Source organism: Bactrocera latifrons, unplaced genomic scaffold (assembly GCF_001853355.1).
Source record: "Bactrocera latifrons isolate USDA-ARS-PBARC rearing strain unplaced genomic scaffold, ASM185335v1 scaffold_167, whole genome shotgun sequence".
Taxonomy (NCBI): domain Eukaryota; kingdom Metazoa; phylum Arthropoda; class Insecta; order Diptera; family Tephritidae; genus Bactrocera; species Bactrocera latifrons.
Window position 1 is genome coordinate 448,862 of NW_017535152.1, and position 17,468 is coordinate 466,329.

The following is a 17,468-nucleotide window of genomic DNA, read 5'->3' on the forward strand; positions in this document are numbered from 1 at the left end:
TAACCTGAGTTTAAAAGCGCAGACATATGTGGCACCGCAAAAGCATTTCTGTGGCAAGCATTGCAAATGCCAAATATTACCGTACATCCCTATTTAAATAACCAAATTTGTATACTTAGCTACGCTTTTTTGGAATGTTGCATGCAACATGTCATTTGACAGTTAACACGTAGCAATCGCAACCGCATTACAAGCGCATACATTTCCGGATACACGGCGAAACAAGCCATGAAATGAAGAAATTGCCACAATGACGCTAGTAATAGCATGTAGAAACAACAGACTAATGAAAAAACACACACACATGTACAAACAACAAGCTCTAGCGGCACAAGCGGGGCTGAAAAAAAAGAAGTGGAAAAACTTTACGCCGAAACGGAAGACGGCGTTTGCAAGCTGTGACAACAGTGTCAAGCGGTAGTGTACTTCAAGGTAGACGGCGTGTGACAAGCGCTGCAATGACAGACACACACACACACACATATACACCGCCAAACATACAAATTTTGCCCTCAAGATGTGGAAAAATTGCAGTGGCGTGTGTGGGGAGGCTGGGGGGTGGTGGCAGCAAGAGTAACAGTATTAACATGTCATGACAGGCGTGCAACTGCGGAGACATGCCCAACTAGTATACACGCCCACTTACGTTCACGGGGAAAGAAGTATGCTGAGTGGCACCCGAGGCATTCGCAACACTAATACAAATGCAGTGCAACGAGGCGTGTGTCGGCTGCAATTTGCCCTGCAGCGTTGTCTTTGCTGACAGCCGCATCGTTGTTGTTGTTGTTGTTGCTTTCGCTGTTATCGCCGCCACAGTGTAGTTTATGCTTAAGCGAATTGCAATTGCAAAATAAGCCGCTGTTTGCGCACTCAAATGCAAATAAATATGCACACACACACACACGCACACACACAAACACATGAGTTTTTATTGAGACATACATATGTACCCGTGTAAATATTGTGCGGAGTTTTGCATTTGGTTTCGCTTTTGTGCCATTGTTATTGTTCACGCCTTTGTTGTTGATGTTTTCTAGATCCCGGCATTTCCGGTGAGCACTTCAACACATTCAGCAGCAGACAAGGAAATAAAATAATATAAATAAAATATAAATACTCGCATACATATATTTAACTGGAAGAATAGGAATATAAAGAAAATAAAAATAAAAATAAAAATAAAAATTTTTAAGCAAAAATCGCTCGAGGGCTGCGAGTTGAAAATGGTATTTGTAAATATAACTGTTAATACATACGTGCTGGAAATTCCTCGAAATGATTGACACTATCATATGCAGTACTACTTCAATTCCAAGTTGCTTAGTTTAAAGACAGTCTCATTGAATTTTTTATGTTTATTTCTCGAACAAAATTTCTGTAGAAGTTAGGTTAGGTAAGCTCGATTTTTTGACTTAAATCTCTTTAAAAATAATCTAAGAATAGGTTCCCAAAGTTTTAGATGGGAATTTGAAATATTTTCGAACCTAGAAGGAAAGTAGTGACCGAGACATATGAGCGATTGGGCAGAAAGCGAAAAATTTGACGTGCGATTTCTCGGTTTTTCATTTTTACGATTTTCTTAATTGGCGGGCACTATAGGAAAAACACTAAACATCACATGGAATATAAGCAAAGTTTATTATCTTTGGCATTAAAATATCTTCTAGGTAAACTGTAAACTTAAAAAAACTAAGAAAAGTCAAGTTAGAACATATTTTTTAAAAAGAAAGTAAACTTTTTTTTGGTCAAAAATCACTTTTTTTTTAAATTAAAAAAAAATCTAAAATTTTACACTTTCTTTGAAATTTTTTGAGTTTAACTAGTAGATAAATTATTAAACTCTTTGAATTTTTTGTTTCCGATAGAAATTTCGACCTACATCTTGCCCGCCGTCCGACAAATGCACATGCGAGATGCATCGGACAATTGCTTCGCAAAGGCAGAATATCAAAGATTTAGTATCCAAAAAATGTGTGAATGATGTTTAAACATATAAATATGAACCCCAGAAATATTTTCCCAAAAAATCCGCAAACAAAAAAAAAAAAAAAATAGATTTTTTAAGCCTCTAAAGCAGGCTCCCTCCTTAAGTGTCTTATTTCTCTTTCCGCTAAGTATTTCACTCGGCTATAACCGGTGTCTATGCCATTAAAGAAAATATTTCATTACGTTGTCTAAAATTATCAGATCCAAGGCGTTTCTGCCTTGATTTAGCCAAAGTGGCACATTCGAAGAGAATGTGTTAGATGATTTCATTTCATTGTCTATCAAACATCTGCTGCAGCTGACAATCGGTAAGATACTCAGTGTTATTATACGATTCCCGCTTGAACAACCATGGAACGGTGGACCTTGCTGACAGCAAAGAGTTCCCTTAACCTCTTACGATCATGAGCCAGAGGGACCTGTTGACTGCACAGTTGCTGGTAGACTTAACAGTTGCGCTGCTTTGGTTTGAAATACAACAGTCCAGATACCGCAGTTATTGACACTGAAATATATGTCAAAGCAAGCTCAATAGCCCTACAGTTTCCTGCAATAACGCTGTGGCCAGGCACCCAAACCAGTCTAATTATAAAACAACTCAATGCTAGATGTGAGGAATCGAGTACTCTTCTCCAATACACCTCTCTCGAATCTGACCTAGATTTGGCTACCTGGTAGTCATGATATTTAGAAATGAAATCAAAATATGAGAATATTCCAGAGTACCCGGGATTGCAGTCATCAAAACACCTATATTGGGAGACTCTAAGAATAGAATTCGCTATCATGCACAATGCAGTTTTCTCTGAATGCAGCAAGACATGCAGTGGCATAGTGGGTGTGGTTCGTCACTGAAGTGAGTAGTCCGTTGAACAACCGCTAATTTTTTCGTGAGTGGCGTCTTTTCGAGTCCTTTCCGCCAAACATAAATTCTGTAGAACATAATAGCCTTAACTATGACTTCATATAGCCAAGAACTATGTTTGGTGAAAGCCCTCACTTTATACCAATGGCTCCCCTCGACCAATATAGGGCAACCAATGTCTGCATTGTATCGGGTTTCCACGGGAGCTTTGCGCCTAGATAATTAACTCTGTCAGCAGGTGGAAGACGTTTACCCTATTCGTGGTGGATGCGCTTCCGATATTTTCTACTTCCTTGTGAATTAAACCAGTTTCGTCTTGCAAGGAGATCCGGTTTTCAGCAGCCTAGTTCTTTACAACTATGAGAACTATATCATCTGAAAAGGCAATTATGCGATAATCCTATCCATGATCCAGAGAAATGCCTAGAGGGCTTTCCCTTGTGCGATATCCCTACTCGTATTCTGTTTTGCCCACGCATTATCCAATTCTGCCACGATCGTTCTATAGCAGGGAAGTTTGAAGATGAGATGCTTAAGCTTGGCGTCAATTTCTAATCTATTCAAAGCTCTAATGACCGCTTCCGCAAAAACGTTGCTGAGTGTCTCCTCGATAGAGAAAGTTTGTCCGTGAGAGATTCCTTTTCCTCATAGTCATTACGAGGCTGATATAGGAATGAGCAAAGCTTCCGTCTAAACCTGCATTTTCCAACTCACAATGGTAAAGGCTAAAAGATTCCCGTCTAGGTATTTCCGATGCCCCTTGAAACAACATGAAAACGCAAGATCGGAAGCACAAAAAAACGGATAACAGTTCAGGAAGACGTCAGGACATGTCTAGAGCAAGGCACTAGGGAAATAATGGAGCATCACTTGTGCATTTTTCCCGCATTGGCAAGACGCTGTAAGCATCTGGGGTCCCCACGATACAACTCATAGAAGGATCCATCGATAGTTAGGCCACAGAGTCTGTTAAAACTCGCGCAAAGCGCAGGTATGCTAAAAGATGACTACTCCTCATGGACTTAGTAATTGAACTCCATCTCTTAACGTGATTGACTGAAACTTGTCTATGCGTAGCTTGTTGGCCTACCAGATTAGCCTATTATAAAATTTAAAAATATTATTTTTGTTTGTTACGATTCTAGTACTGGACGTTTAAAAAACTCGGAATACAAACTTAGAAAGAACATAATTTAGTATGAAATCTCCGCATGAAAAGCCATACCCCTTAAATATTTCAAGTAGTTTAATTTATTAAGTTGTCATCTTCAGCAAAACACTTTTCCAACAAGTTCCGCTTTCCACCACGAGACTGGTTGCTTTGTATGCGATTCACACGGCCAGAAAGCGGCCATCCATTCGCAAAAAAAAACTGCACGGCGAACCTATCGCAACCTATCGCAACCTATTGCTGACCTAACTCAGCGGCACACAGCATGAATCTCATAAAAATATTACATTTCATTTACGTGCCGCGAACACTTTGCATAACAGCGAGTGCGTTTATCATCTTCAGGTGAGCATGAGCGTATAGAAGACGAACAGAACGGCCAGCCAGCCGCTTCATCACTCGAATGCCGCAAGACAAAATGGAAAATGAAAAGTTTAAGGCAAGAAAACCGCGCTGTTCATTTGCTTTATGGCAAAATCATCTCGGCACCGCCACCAACGCTCTGGGTCGGCTATGATACATTACTTACACCTTGTCTCCTCGTTCGCTCGCTCATTTACTACTTTACACCGATTGTTGCGTTGCGCTTCATTTGGCCGCACTGAGCTGGGGCATTGTAATGCACTCAAGTGCGCGACAAAAATAAATTTAACCGCGCTGGTGACAGCAGTTCATCTTGATGCGACACTTTTGTGCATCGCCGTAATTTATGAAACCGTTTAAAATGCAGTGAATTGAGCACCGGCCGGAGAATACTTGGTATCTTGATGCCAAAGCCTCGGCCACGGTGACTTGCCAAAAGGTGCGTAGGAGTAAAAGTGGGGGAGAGCGTGAAAGCGGAGTTGCAGCTTGAAGGTAAATCATATCAAATATATAGATGGTGTGAGCGACTGTGCGGGAGAAGCGTAACTCTTAGAATTCAAAAAGTCCTTTAAATTAATTATTTCATATAAAAATATTTTAAATGGTTTTTTTTTACGCTCGTCAAATGTAATTCGATATTTAGAAATGGATTTGAATTTATGGTCGGGCGAAATTCTAATTTTTAAAAATAAATTTTTTTAAAATTATTCTTCGTTGGATTTCGAGGTAGACGAAGTGCTTGGTGTAAATGCTGGTTCCAAGATAGACGAAATTATCTACAACTTTGAAGTTATGACTCTCAACAGTGACGTTTGATGACAGGAGATATTTAATCTTGCTCTTGTTCAATACCAGACTCAGTTGTTTTGCTTCTTTGTAAAGTCTGGAGAGAGCATAACTAATATCGCGGTTGTTGATGTTAATGATATCAATATCATCGGCATACGCCAGCAGTTGTATATTTTTGTAAAATATTGCAACTCGCATTATTTCCTGCAAGAGTAGATTGAAGAAGTCGCATGAAAGGGAATCGCCTTTTGTGACCTTCGTGATCCGGGTGAACCTTTTGGTATTGCTTAACTTCAGTTTACACAGCCGTATTAGTTTTGTGGGGATACCAAAGTCAGACATAACGGCTAAAGGCTGTTTTTGCTGTCAAAAGCAGCTTTGAAATCGACGAAGAGGTGGTGTGTGTTGATTCCCTTTTCACGGGTCTTTTCCAAGATTTGGCGTATGGTGTATGTATATCTGGTCAGTTTTTGGTTTTCCAGGCATGAAGCTGCACTGATAAGGTCCAATCGGTTGACGTTGAGTTTGAACTTTTCGTACAATATGCTCTTTAGAACCCTACAGGCGATATTGAGGAAACTTATCCCACGGTAGTTGGCGCAGATTGTAGGGTCTGTGGATTGGCCAGAGCGTAATAAAATATCAAGCCTGCTTCCATCCGACACTATTCAGAAACAGTGTTGTATGATCCTTATCAGTTCTTCGCCGACGTATTTGAATAGAAATTGATCGGCCCCAGCTGCTTTTTTGTCTTCAGACGGGTAATTGCTTCTTCATGGTCAAGCAATGGAATGTCTGCTTCAACGTCATCGATTGGGGGATCGGGTTCGCCTTCTCTTGATGTTATGCTTTCACTACCATTCAGCTGGCTGGAGAAGTGTTCCCTCCAGCATCAGTCCCTTGATCACCTGTGAGGGTTCTGCAAAAGTATGCTTCTATCTTGAAACCGTCTGTTAGTCGCCACATCTTTTTGTAGAATTTTCAAGCATTACCCTTGTCGGCCAGCTTATTAAGCTCTTCTTGCTTACGCATTTCGGCTTCTCTCTTGTTTTGTCTACAAATGCGTTTCACTTCTCTCTTCAAATCCCGGTATCTATTCAAATTAAGCATGTTGTGATCATTGCTAACGTTGCGACTGCGTTTGCCGTGATCAGACACAAAAGAGGGGAAGAGATGGTTCGGCTTCTCACTTTAGCCCGACTTCAAACGGATGTTATTTCGGTATCAAGAGAAGACTTTGTCAAAGACCGGAAGCCGTGAGAATCGTTTTTGGCCTGTTGGATTGAAAGGAAAGACAATATATAAATTTTTTGCTGCTGGTTCTAAAATGGTCATTTCAAAAAAATCTCAAAAAAGCTGAAAATCCGTTTTAAACAATATTTGGGAAACTGGATCATTGACACATATGACACGATCATTGACATGTATGAAGCAGATAATGCCTAGTTTGTTTATAAAACATAATAAGAGTCTCTGTCTAATTTGATGAGATGTATTGACGTCAGTAAGGAAGTATTCTTACAATTAAAAAAATTGGCCGTCTTTATGATTTTAGTTCTTTGTTAATATTATACATATGTATATCATTTGTTTATATGTATGTGATATATTATTGATTTTATATATACTAATTTTTTTTTTTGTCTATTCGCATAACAAAAGATTACCACTCATGTCATATAAGTAAACAACACGAAATATTTATTTATCTGCAAAAATTACGGAAACTTTGCTGCAACAAAGCCACGGATTCCGCTCATTCATTAACTAAACGGTGTGTCCGCTTTCCCTAATTCAGTTAAAACACAAACACACACTAAACGCAGAAACACACATATACATACAGACAAGCATTAACACACATCTGCCATGCTGAAATATAGCGAGCTTATAAATAATTAAATTTTATACAGAAAAAAAAGGAGAAAACAATAAAGTGCTGGAGTTCAAAGTGTGCATTTAATCTAGGATGACACGAGGTATAATTCAGGACAATCCAGGATTTGCTGATGAATTCCATGTAATAAAGGAGACATTAAGTAGGATGTGCCATGTACATGTCGCCTGTCTAATGCGTTGCTGTCTTCTCCGCCATTGCAGGCACACACAAAAAATCGCCGGCATTAGCAACAAAAAAAAAAAAAAACGAAAGACAAACGGAAAGTGTTAGCGTGTGTGTGTGTGTTGAAATAAATGTAAGTGTGCGTTTGCGTAACACTGATTAAACACGTTCTAGCAAGCGCATATTAAGCTGCTAAGGTTTTTACTTAGTGCAGCACGATTTCGCATACACCGGCCCAACTACATGCATGTAAACACACACACACACACACACACATGGACATACAATTAAATTTAGCACAAACTGGAGCTGGCAGCCGTGTGTAGCTGCTTGACTAATTGCGCACTATTATTATTCATTCGCGTCCTGCTGTGGCCCTCCTGTTGCGTCGCTGCCTTGCTCGTGGCGCTCTGGCCACGTTTATGCATCGTTTGTGTGTCTCGTATGTGCGCATGTGTGTGCGCTTGTCGCATGCAGGTATGTCAGCGATTCGTATGTGTGCGCCTGACTTTATGCAACGTTTTCTCTAAATACCATTTTTACACGTTTTTTCCCGTTTACACGGCATTTGTCTTTTAAGTGTGAAAAAGCGTTAAAGACGGGGAAAAACGTGCGACAATGTAAAAAAGTTGTAAGCCGTTCAGCTTTTTTCCGCAACTTCAGTTTTTTATGGTCAGTGAGATTACGTTTATTAATGTTTAATGTAACTCATATAATGTTTGATAACGTTTTTTTTTTTTGCTATAATCTCTATTAGGATTTCACAAAAACATAAAAGGGGAACATTTTTTTTTTGCTTTGTATTCAATTAAATGTAAATGAGTTGACAATGAGGAAAGTGATGCGTTGAGTGCTTTTATGTTACTTTAACTTTCCAGTGGAAAAACTCGTGTACCCTTTCCTAAGAGAATGTGAAAATAAGTGAATTTTTATTATAACCCATATAATAGTTTTATTAAATGCTACTAACAGTATAATAAATAAATGCGCCACCGATTTAAAATTTTACACACAAAAGGGTCTTTAAAGAAGCCGATGTCACATTTAAGTGAAATTCATATCTTGATATCTACTTCACGAACTTAAACCAAATTGCGTAAGTAAAATTATCCTAATTTGTTTCCACTTTTAGTACACAAATCAGGATCGAATCAATGTAACCGGGTACAACTATGCACGAATAGTGTCTTTGAGCTTTGCCACTTTCTCACCCAAAATTATCTAAATCGGATCAAAACTATACAAGCCGCCACATACCGAATCGATTAATCTGTTAGAAATTCGATGAGAATTCTTTTTAGGTAGATATATGAAAAACAATTGAGGCTTTTCACCGCAGCCTACGGTCTATTGTGCCCTCTGATATACTACATATGATTACAAAGGTCCAGACCTCTGAACTATTGAAGGAGGTTTCAACCCAGGGCCTTGAGCCTGCTTCTACAAACTGCTGTGTAATCTAGAATCAAGTATTCTGGAGTTTCCTGATCCATGTCGCAAAACTGACAGAGCTTCCGGCGCCTGCAGTGCTCTGTATAAAGCGAGACAAAGGGGCGGAATTGGTCTCGTGGTATGTTGATCATAGCTTTAAACCTTACATGGTTATACCCTCCCAGTAGTAGCTTGTTGTGGCGTATTCCTGCTGCCATTGGACGCTGCCGAAGAGCGGACTCTTTCGTCGACCACTTCTCCAGTAAAAGCGATTTGACCTCATAAGTTCATATCGCTTTTAATGTCACTCGACTGTCGCTGAGTATAACGATATGCAGCTTGCGTTAGTTGCGATGGAGATTTTTGTTATTTTTGTTCACTGACCTTTAGCAAATATTTCTGCTTGAAAGATGCTCAGAAAACGTCCCATTGGTATGGACAATTCGGTTTGCGGTCTCGCAATTCCTTCCTGTATTTTCGAGTCCTCAGTGTTGCGCCGACTCCTGGAAAAAGAGCCAGTGTTGTGTTTTCCCCTTGGAACTTCATTTGTTGACACGACATTATCTTCCTGTTGCCAAACCCTCTGCATGGTATGTTTCGCTACCTGTTTGATCAGTAAACGCAGCGGTGTGAGCTCCAGCTTGACTTTAAGTGATATAGTTGGGTAAGTGCGCATTGCATCCGAAGCGCAGACGCGGGCTAGTCTTTGCAGCTTCGATAGTTGAAGACCTATCGTAGACTGCGTTGCCTTAGATGCCCAAGCAACCGCTCCATAAGTGAAAATAGACCTTACGTTCATGGTATACAGCCATATGGTTTCAGGTAATATGGAAATAGCAAAATGAGTCGGTTCATTATTTCCCTTGGTTTCCATAATACAAATATTTTCTAACTTCCGGCTGTATTTATATCATATACATGGGCAAATATTTGAGCTATCTTAAATGAATAATGTGAGCGTGCTTTTCTCTCAATAGTAAATCTCCTTATCAAAAAGGGCTATAATCGGGTGAAAACTTGCCCTAAGCCTCATCTAACTAATATCTGGCTTTTTATATATAGGTGATGTTGTGTGAGCTGTCTTATTGAAACTTAGAGAGTATAATTTATTGTTGATAATATGTAGTAATGCTAAATTGTTTAAAAATTTTTACTCGAGTATACCCAAAGAATGTTCAGCCTTGTGCAATCAGCCCGTCCCGTTTTACCACTTCCCACCTGTCTTTAGATCGTTTAGGTTACTAAAAATGTGTGCTATTTTAGTGAAATTAAGTGGACAAGCTTTTTTAAAAATTGTGTAGATAGTCACTTAATATAAATTAAATTGGTTTAGACTTTTGTCCAAACCTCATACAAATTCCTAATGTAAATAATTTCGTTACTCTGCTTGCCGATATGCCTCATTTGTGGATGATTTTAATATAATTTCCGCCGAGTACTTAACTCTTCCCTACTTGTTTTTCTACAGATTTGAGTTTCATTAGCTATTAATTTGTTAAAGTGTATATTATATTACTAGCAAAAGCGGAAAATGATACCCAAAAATAGAAAACTATCAATAAATTTTGCAGAATTTTAAAAATCGTTATTAGCAAAAATGAATACTTATAATATTAGCATGCAGCTATTAATATACAGGCCATAACCTGAAAATATACTCGCTGATTATAGCCAGCGAAATGTTATACATTTACAATTCCACTGGCACTAAATCAAATAAACGGCAGCGCATTAGCAGTTGTCGAAATTGCTGGCAGCGTAAATATTTGAAAATAAATATTAACTTTACTATGAGAAGGGAATTGTTTTAGGCGATAATTAGTGCAAATTGGTTAATGCTGGCATAATTATAAACATTTACATATATGCATATGAGGGTGACACTGAAATGGTAAAAATTTAGATTTGTAAAGCGAGGCTTCAAGAGATAGCGGTTAATTAAGTCAATACTAGCACGAGAAAAATTTTTTGGTTATAAGTACAAGTTCTAATATACAAATTTTGGGTATGGTGAAAAATGCATTTCGTTTGTTTTAGTCTTAAGACTCAACTTTACACTATCCTAATGGAACCGAAAGTGTTTATGTGGTGCCCTTTAAATATATGGTAGTTATAAATCTGTGTATATGTATGTTTAGGCTATTGTAAAAAATCGATGAATTTTATTATTTTTAAGAACTACCCTAATTCACTTAATATATATAGAGTTAATTAATGTTACAGAGTTCACGGTTCATGTACCGATCATATTGACATTTTGCTTACTAATGCAATGCTTATTAGAATTACAACACTTATTTTGCATTAGCGCTTTACGTGCGATACGTGAAAGTTGCGCAGTATTGGCGCTTCATAGTAGAGCCTAGCACTACCAGAATTTGTGGAGAGTACATATGTAATTAAACTATGTGTAACAATAGCAAGTATTTTTTACAGTAAAAGAAAAATTTAGCGATTTTAATTATTTTATTCCTTCTTGTATGACATTGCGTATGAGTAACACACTTATATTGTATACGATTGTTGGCTGGCATGGCGTATGAGTAACGTACTTGGACTTGATTCTCGTCTGATATGGCGTATGAGTAACCAATTTGTAGTTGGAATCTTGTAATATGGCGTATGAGTAAAGCACTCCTACTTGGACTTTGTGTTGTATGGCGTATGAGTAACGCACTTATACTCGATTCTCGTAGGACTGGTCTTCATGTAACATGGCGTATGAGTAACCAACTCATTACTCCATTACTCGTCTTCGCATGACGTATGAGTAACATACTCTTATTCGGTCTTTGAGTTACATGGCATATGAGCTACGCACTTTAATTCGGTTTTCGTCTGATAGGATGTATGAGTAACCTACTTGTACTTGATGTTATATTAGATTTACGTCTAACACAGCGTACGACTAACCTATTTATAGCTGAAAGTCTTGTAACATGGCGTATATGTAAAGCATTTTTTTTGTTCGATTTTCGACTGACATGACGTACATATGTGTAATGCACTTGTATTTGATTCTCGTCGGATATGACGTATGAGTAACCTATTTGTAATTGGTCTTCTTATAACATGGCGTATGAGTAACTTACACTAGCTTCGTTCTCTTATGGCTTGGCGTATAAGTGACCCAATCCTACTTAATCTTCGCATGTCTTGTCGTATGAGTAATACACGTAAAAAAAAGCAATGACATTCTGCAACAGAATTTTCTGGGTTTAGAAACATTTGGAAAAAAAAACCAACAAATAGAAGATTTTATTATTTAAGCAAACTGGTTTACCAATTCTTTTTACATGTTTCTTAATGTCGCAAATTGAAAGAAATTGGAAAATTTATTAAAACATGCATTTGTATGTACATATGTAAATCAAAAAATTTGCCACAAATTACAACGTATGCATATCAAATTAATAGAAGTGCACTTAAGCCATCTGTTATACTATTTAATTAGAATTATTATATTCAATATAATCGAAATGTTGCTAAAGTCCACTGTAAAGATAATAAATTTCTGAAAATAAACAACTGTCAATTTGCCATATCAAAGTCAAAATATAAAATTCTATTTGCCAAGCAATAAACAGACACAGCCACAGCTACTTCTTGTGGCAAGCGATGAATACGAAAACACTTTTTGGCCAAGGAAATTCAGTAAAGGCAATCAAAACGAAGCACTGTAATATTTCGCAAACATTTTATTATTTAATTTATTGCATTGATATCGTGAACACATACGTATAATACATACAAATGTGCTGGATGAAATTGAGTTATTGCGAATTACTCAAATTTTCACTTGCATATTTTCGACTGCATGCAATTGAGTGGCAAGCACATACGCAAGCGAAATACCAATGGTTAGAAATACTGTGTAATTCAAGGCGCTCGCACACACAGACGAGAAAATTTATATTGAAGCACACAAACACAGTTGCAGATCAGCACTTCAGTTAGACGTTGTATAGCTGTACGTGATTTGAAATCAGTTACAAGTAGTAACTTTGCTTAAATACCATTGAAATCATTTTGTTGCATTTCCTTCAACTTGCAAGAAGTTCTTGTTTGTTACTGTTGTTGCTTTTATTTTTGTCTCTCATGCTTTGTGAGTATTAAGCCACTATTAAGGCATATTTGTTTTGTATAAGCACTTTATTTGTCTGTTCGTGTGCTGCAGCAGTATAACGGATACCAGCAATGCAATATAACATTTGTTGCAAGCAACTGTTACAAGAACAGAGGAAATGTGCTACTTTGTGCAATGTGCTTTTAAATAGACCGAAAATATGCAGAGCATAAAATGTGGATGGACAGCGTGTGTGGTGTGGGGAGTGAAGCATAAGAAGAAATATGCAACAAACGGAAATGAAAGTGAGAAGTTGGCGTTTGTGAAAAGAGGTCGGAGGAGTAAAATAATTATATTTCGAAATATCGTGTAATAATAGGGTTTTTCTTTTAACAGAGGAAATTCAATGCAATCATGTGTAGTAGTCTTGATATTTGCAAATCGCTTTCAGAAATAGCCACTAGCGCTTCTAGTCTGTATGTCAATGGGTTCATTTCTTAATAAAATTCAAAAGTTTGCATATATTATTCGGGGGAAAAAATAAATAAATGATAATTTCCACAACACCAAAGCTATATTACCTTCCACCGGTGAATTCCGTATAGCATAAAACGGTACAAAATTTCATATATTGATTTTAATCGGTCGGTTTATATGGCAGCTATGTGCTATAGTAGTCCGATCTGAATAAGTTTTTGTGAAATTGTACCGTAACTATGGAAAATAATCTCAGTAAAATTTCGTGAATATATCTCGTCAAATAAAATAGTTGTCTATACAAGGGCATGCAACTGATAGGTCAGTTTGTATGGCAGCTATATGGTATAGCGGTTTCGACAAACGAACAGTTTGAGAGAAAATAATGTGTGCAAAATTTCAAACCGACATTTAAAAAACTAATTCCAAACTGCTAAAACCTTCTTCTTCAAGCGTCCATATACCGAATATATTTCCGAATATCTTCTAAATTCTTATCTTGAAAGTTTGTCAAGCATCTTGAAATTGTTCACTACTTAAAAGCTTTTCTAATTCACTAGAGTATTTACTGTTTGATTTAGCCAAAATCTTCGCAATACTTGTTTGTATTTGTTGTAATTACACACTGCTTTATAAGATATTGCTTAACCTTCTGTCTCAGCAGACATACACAAATTACATATTATGTATTTGCAATTATACATACATACTAACGTTAAAAACACTCTAAAGGAAAGCAGCAGATAAAGTAGGAAGTTGAAAGGGTTTAAGAATGAAATGAGGCAAGTAAATTTTCAAGTTGCATTGTTTGATTAAGATAAACGGCTCAAGCATTGCTCATTACTTCGCCTCCGAGAGTGTCACTGTCATACATTGCTTTTATCTTTCCTTTCTTTAAATTTTATATTTAGCTTTATTCCGACAAAACATACGCTTGTCCTTGCTGTTGATATTTAAAATGCAATAAATCAAGTTGACGCGCTCTGTGAATGTTATTTATTTATATATATCTTCTCTTATAGCTATTACTTTAACTACATATTTGTACATTTTTGTAATATATATGTATATTAGGGATAACCAAAAATATAATTTATTCATAATATAAAATAATGAATCTAAGTTAGGTAAGATTAGATGGCTAGTCCAGAGATCGTACTTGATGCTATACTATATTCTTTTGTGAAGCCATACAACTCCTGAGCTCGGTTTTATAAGTTAACAAAGCCTTAGTGGCCAAAACCACTGCTGATTCTTGATACGGACGAAGGCACGATGCATAGAATAGCTCTAACTCGAGTGGGTTACCTCAAAACTCAGCCTTAACCTCACTATTATGGCACTTCCTGTATGACGGGGTGCTAATCACTTACCTGCGCCTAAAACAGTATTGGCAAAGGCAAGGGAGAGGAACAAGAGCAGCAAAATGTGGCAGACGTGGTGAATTCCTCATCCTAAGGACACTGGACTCACATATTTATACCAGAAATCCACTCGTGGATAGACAGACAAGCTGCGGACCTGCATTTCCATCTGAACCAAATATTTTAAACTCAGACTTTTTCAACGGATTAGATGTTTCTGAACAATAAAGGATACTTAATTGCCCTGTCCCTCCCACGTAGTATTATTTAACCCGTGGTTCTGTGGGAGAGTCTTTAGTTGGCAATACATTAGGTTTAGCAGATTAAAGTTCCGCAAATCAGCTTTTGATGCTTCGCCCTACTAGAAAAACCGACTCTTAATTGGTCTTTGCGTGACATAACGTATGAGTAACGCACTCTTACTTTGACTTTGTGTGGTATGGCATATGAGTATAGCGCTCATACTTGGCGTATGAGTAACTCAATCTTACTTGATCTTCGTATGACATGGCGTATGAGTTGCATGCGCTTACGTGTTCATCATACGACTTGACGTATGAGTAACCCAATCTTACTTGATCTTCGTATGACATGGCGGATGCGTAATCCACTCTAGCTCCTATAAGTAATAGCCAGCAACTTTATTTTCTAAACTCAGAAAAATAATTCGAAGAAAAAAAAAACACGTAGAAGATTTTGATACCACCGTCAGCTCGGTGGGATATCTGAAAAGATGAGCTTTCAATTGACTTTTTTCATTTTTGAAAACTTTTAAATAATTATAAATTTTTGAATTAAAAAAAAATTCTATGAGGTAGATTTTTTAGAAAAAAATTATGGAGTTTTCACGTATTATTTATTATTATTTGTACGGGAAAAATAATAAAAAAATAAACTTAATGGAATAGTTTTTTGTGTAAATAAGTTAATTGTAACCCACAAATTTTTTTTACCCACCCTAATAAACATATACATATATGTATATAGGTTTCTATATTCAGTTGAACTCTTTAAAATAAATACTAAAGCAGAAACGCCATTACAATGAAACTAAACATAAAAAAACCCAAAAAACAAAACACACACACATTCATACACGCTCACACATCAATTGGGCACAAGCACCAATAAACACGAGTTAGTGTGCACGAAATGTGCGCTCGTTTGTTGCCTGTTTATATTTATATTTATGTGCACGCCGCGGATTTGAAACTTGAATGCACTATGTGATTTCGACGCGCATTCCAAAAGCGAGAAGAATAAAAAGAAGAAGAAGTAGAGCCGCGCACATTTTCAAATCAAGTAGCTATAATAAAAATTTATTTGCTGTATGCAGCGCTAAGGCGGTTGCATATTCGCGAAAGCAAAGTAATCTCTGGCAAAGTGTTTTCCATTTGCTATTGTTTTTGCACTTTTCTTCCGCTATAAGTGCACATTTGTACATACTTAATCTTGTGCAACGCACTGAAGCCGACTGCAATGCCACCGCGAGCAACTCAACTTCAGCAAAAGCAACCGAAGCGTTTACCGACAAATGCCGACATGTTGACAGATGGCGGAAGAATTGAACGCGAATTAAGAGAGGGAAATCGCACGCGCCAAACTGACGCCAATCTGGCTGTTGTTGCTCTTATTCCTTTGGTTGCATTAAGTGCGACTTGGCGAGTGCGATTTTGAAAGGTTTTTGTAAAATGAAATTTTACTATGGTTGTCTTGAATTTTATTGGGAAATACTTACTACTTTTAAGGGGATCGAGCTCGTTGGAAAAGAACTCTTCATTGATATCACTTTGGTTGCTCCAAAAAAGCGCTGAGCGGTTTAACTGTACTTGAACCTCTGCTTTCATTTATGGAGAGCGACTTTGCGTTTTTCGACAAAAGAATTAACCTAAAGGCGTTAGGTCGTGTCCGCAATGATAATCCATGGTACAAATTCGCTTGAAACTCACAATTTCTGGTTCACGATTTTTCGAATTTTTTTTCTTATCGTTCGGAAAAAATACTAAATAAAGCACCTACACAATGGTACTCTACACCACTTGCCATTGCTTCGGCGGCTTCTTAACTTTTTGGTTGGTTGATAGAAATCGTATGAGCATCAAACTGCAGCCGGCCACACTAAGTACAACACCCATTGTGTTCCCGGGTGGTAACCAAAGTAATCCTTATCGACTAGCTCAGTCTTTTGGTAAAAAATCTGATTTTTTTCAACTTAGCCGACTAATGTCTTTCAAATTGGAGCTTTTTGAGTCATTATATTAGTCCCGTTTCATTCATCCGTGCATGCTCTGCATACAACCGAATCCCCTTTTCTCAATTTCTGAAGGTGGTATCTTAAGACTAGGTGCCCTGTAATGACCTTTAAAATACTATTAGGTTTCCTTCTGTCTAGAAGTACAGTTTTTCGGCCTGACCTTCAGCACGTAAGTTTTTGGTATGTTATGTGTTACTTGTGGTCCACTACCGGAGGGGTCCTATAAGATCCATTACTCCAAACAACCATTGGGTTCACAGCTGACCTCCGTCGGGTTAGCTGCTCTGCCTTTTTGTTTCCTTCCAATAAGGCCGGGTACCTAGGTGATGTTAACCGAGCAGTTAACATGGAGTCTAACAACAATTTTCTAAAACCGTGAGTCGACTGGCATAAGCATTGCCTCATGCTCCACTTGTACATGTATTGTGCGGATTTACACATTTGTGTAGAGTATTTGGGGTCACAAACCCGACTGTGGGCACTTTGACTCTTCTGCACGTGTTCCAGGTTTGAACCATCTTGTTTTGAATATACCCTCTTCACTTTAGTTTTTTATCTAGGATAACTCCGCAAAATTTGTTAGAGCTTAATAATATATTAGGTCTATATCTAAAGGAGGGAGGAATGAATTTCTAAATTT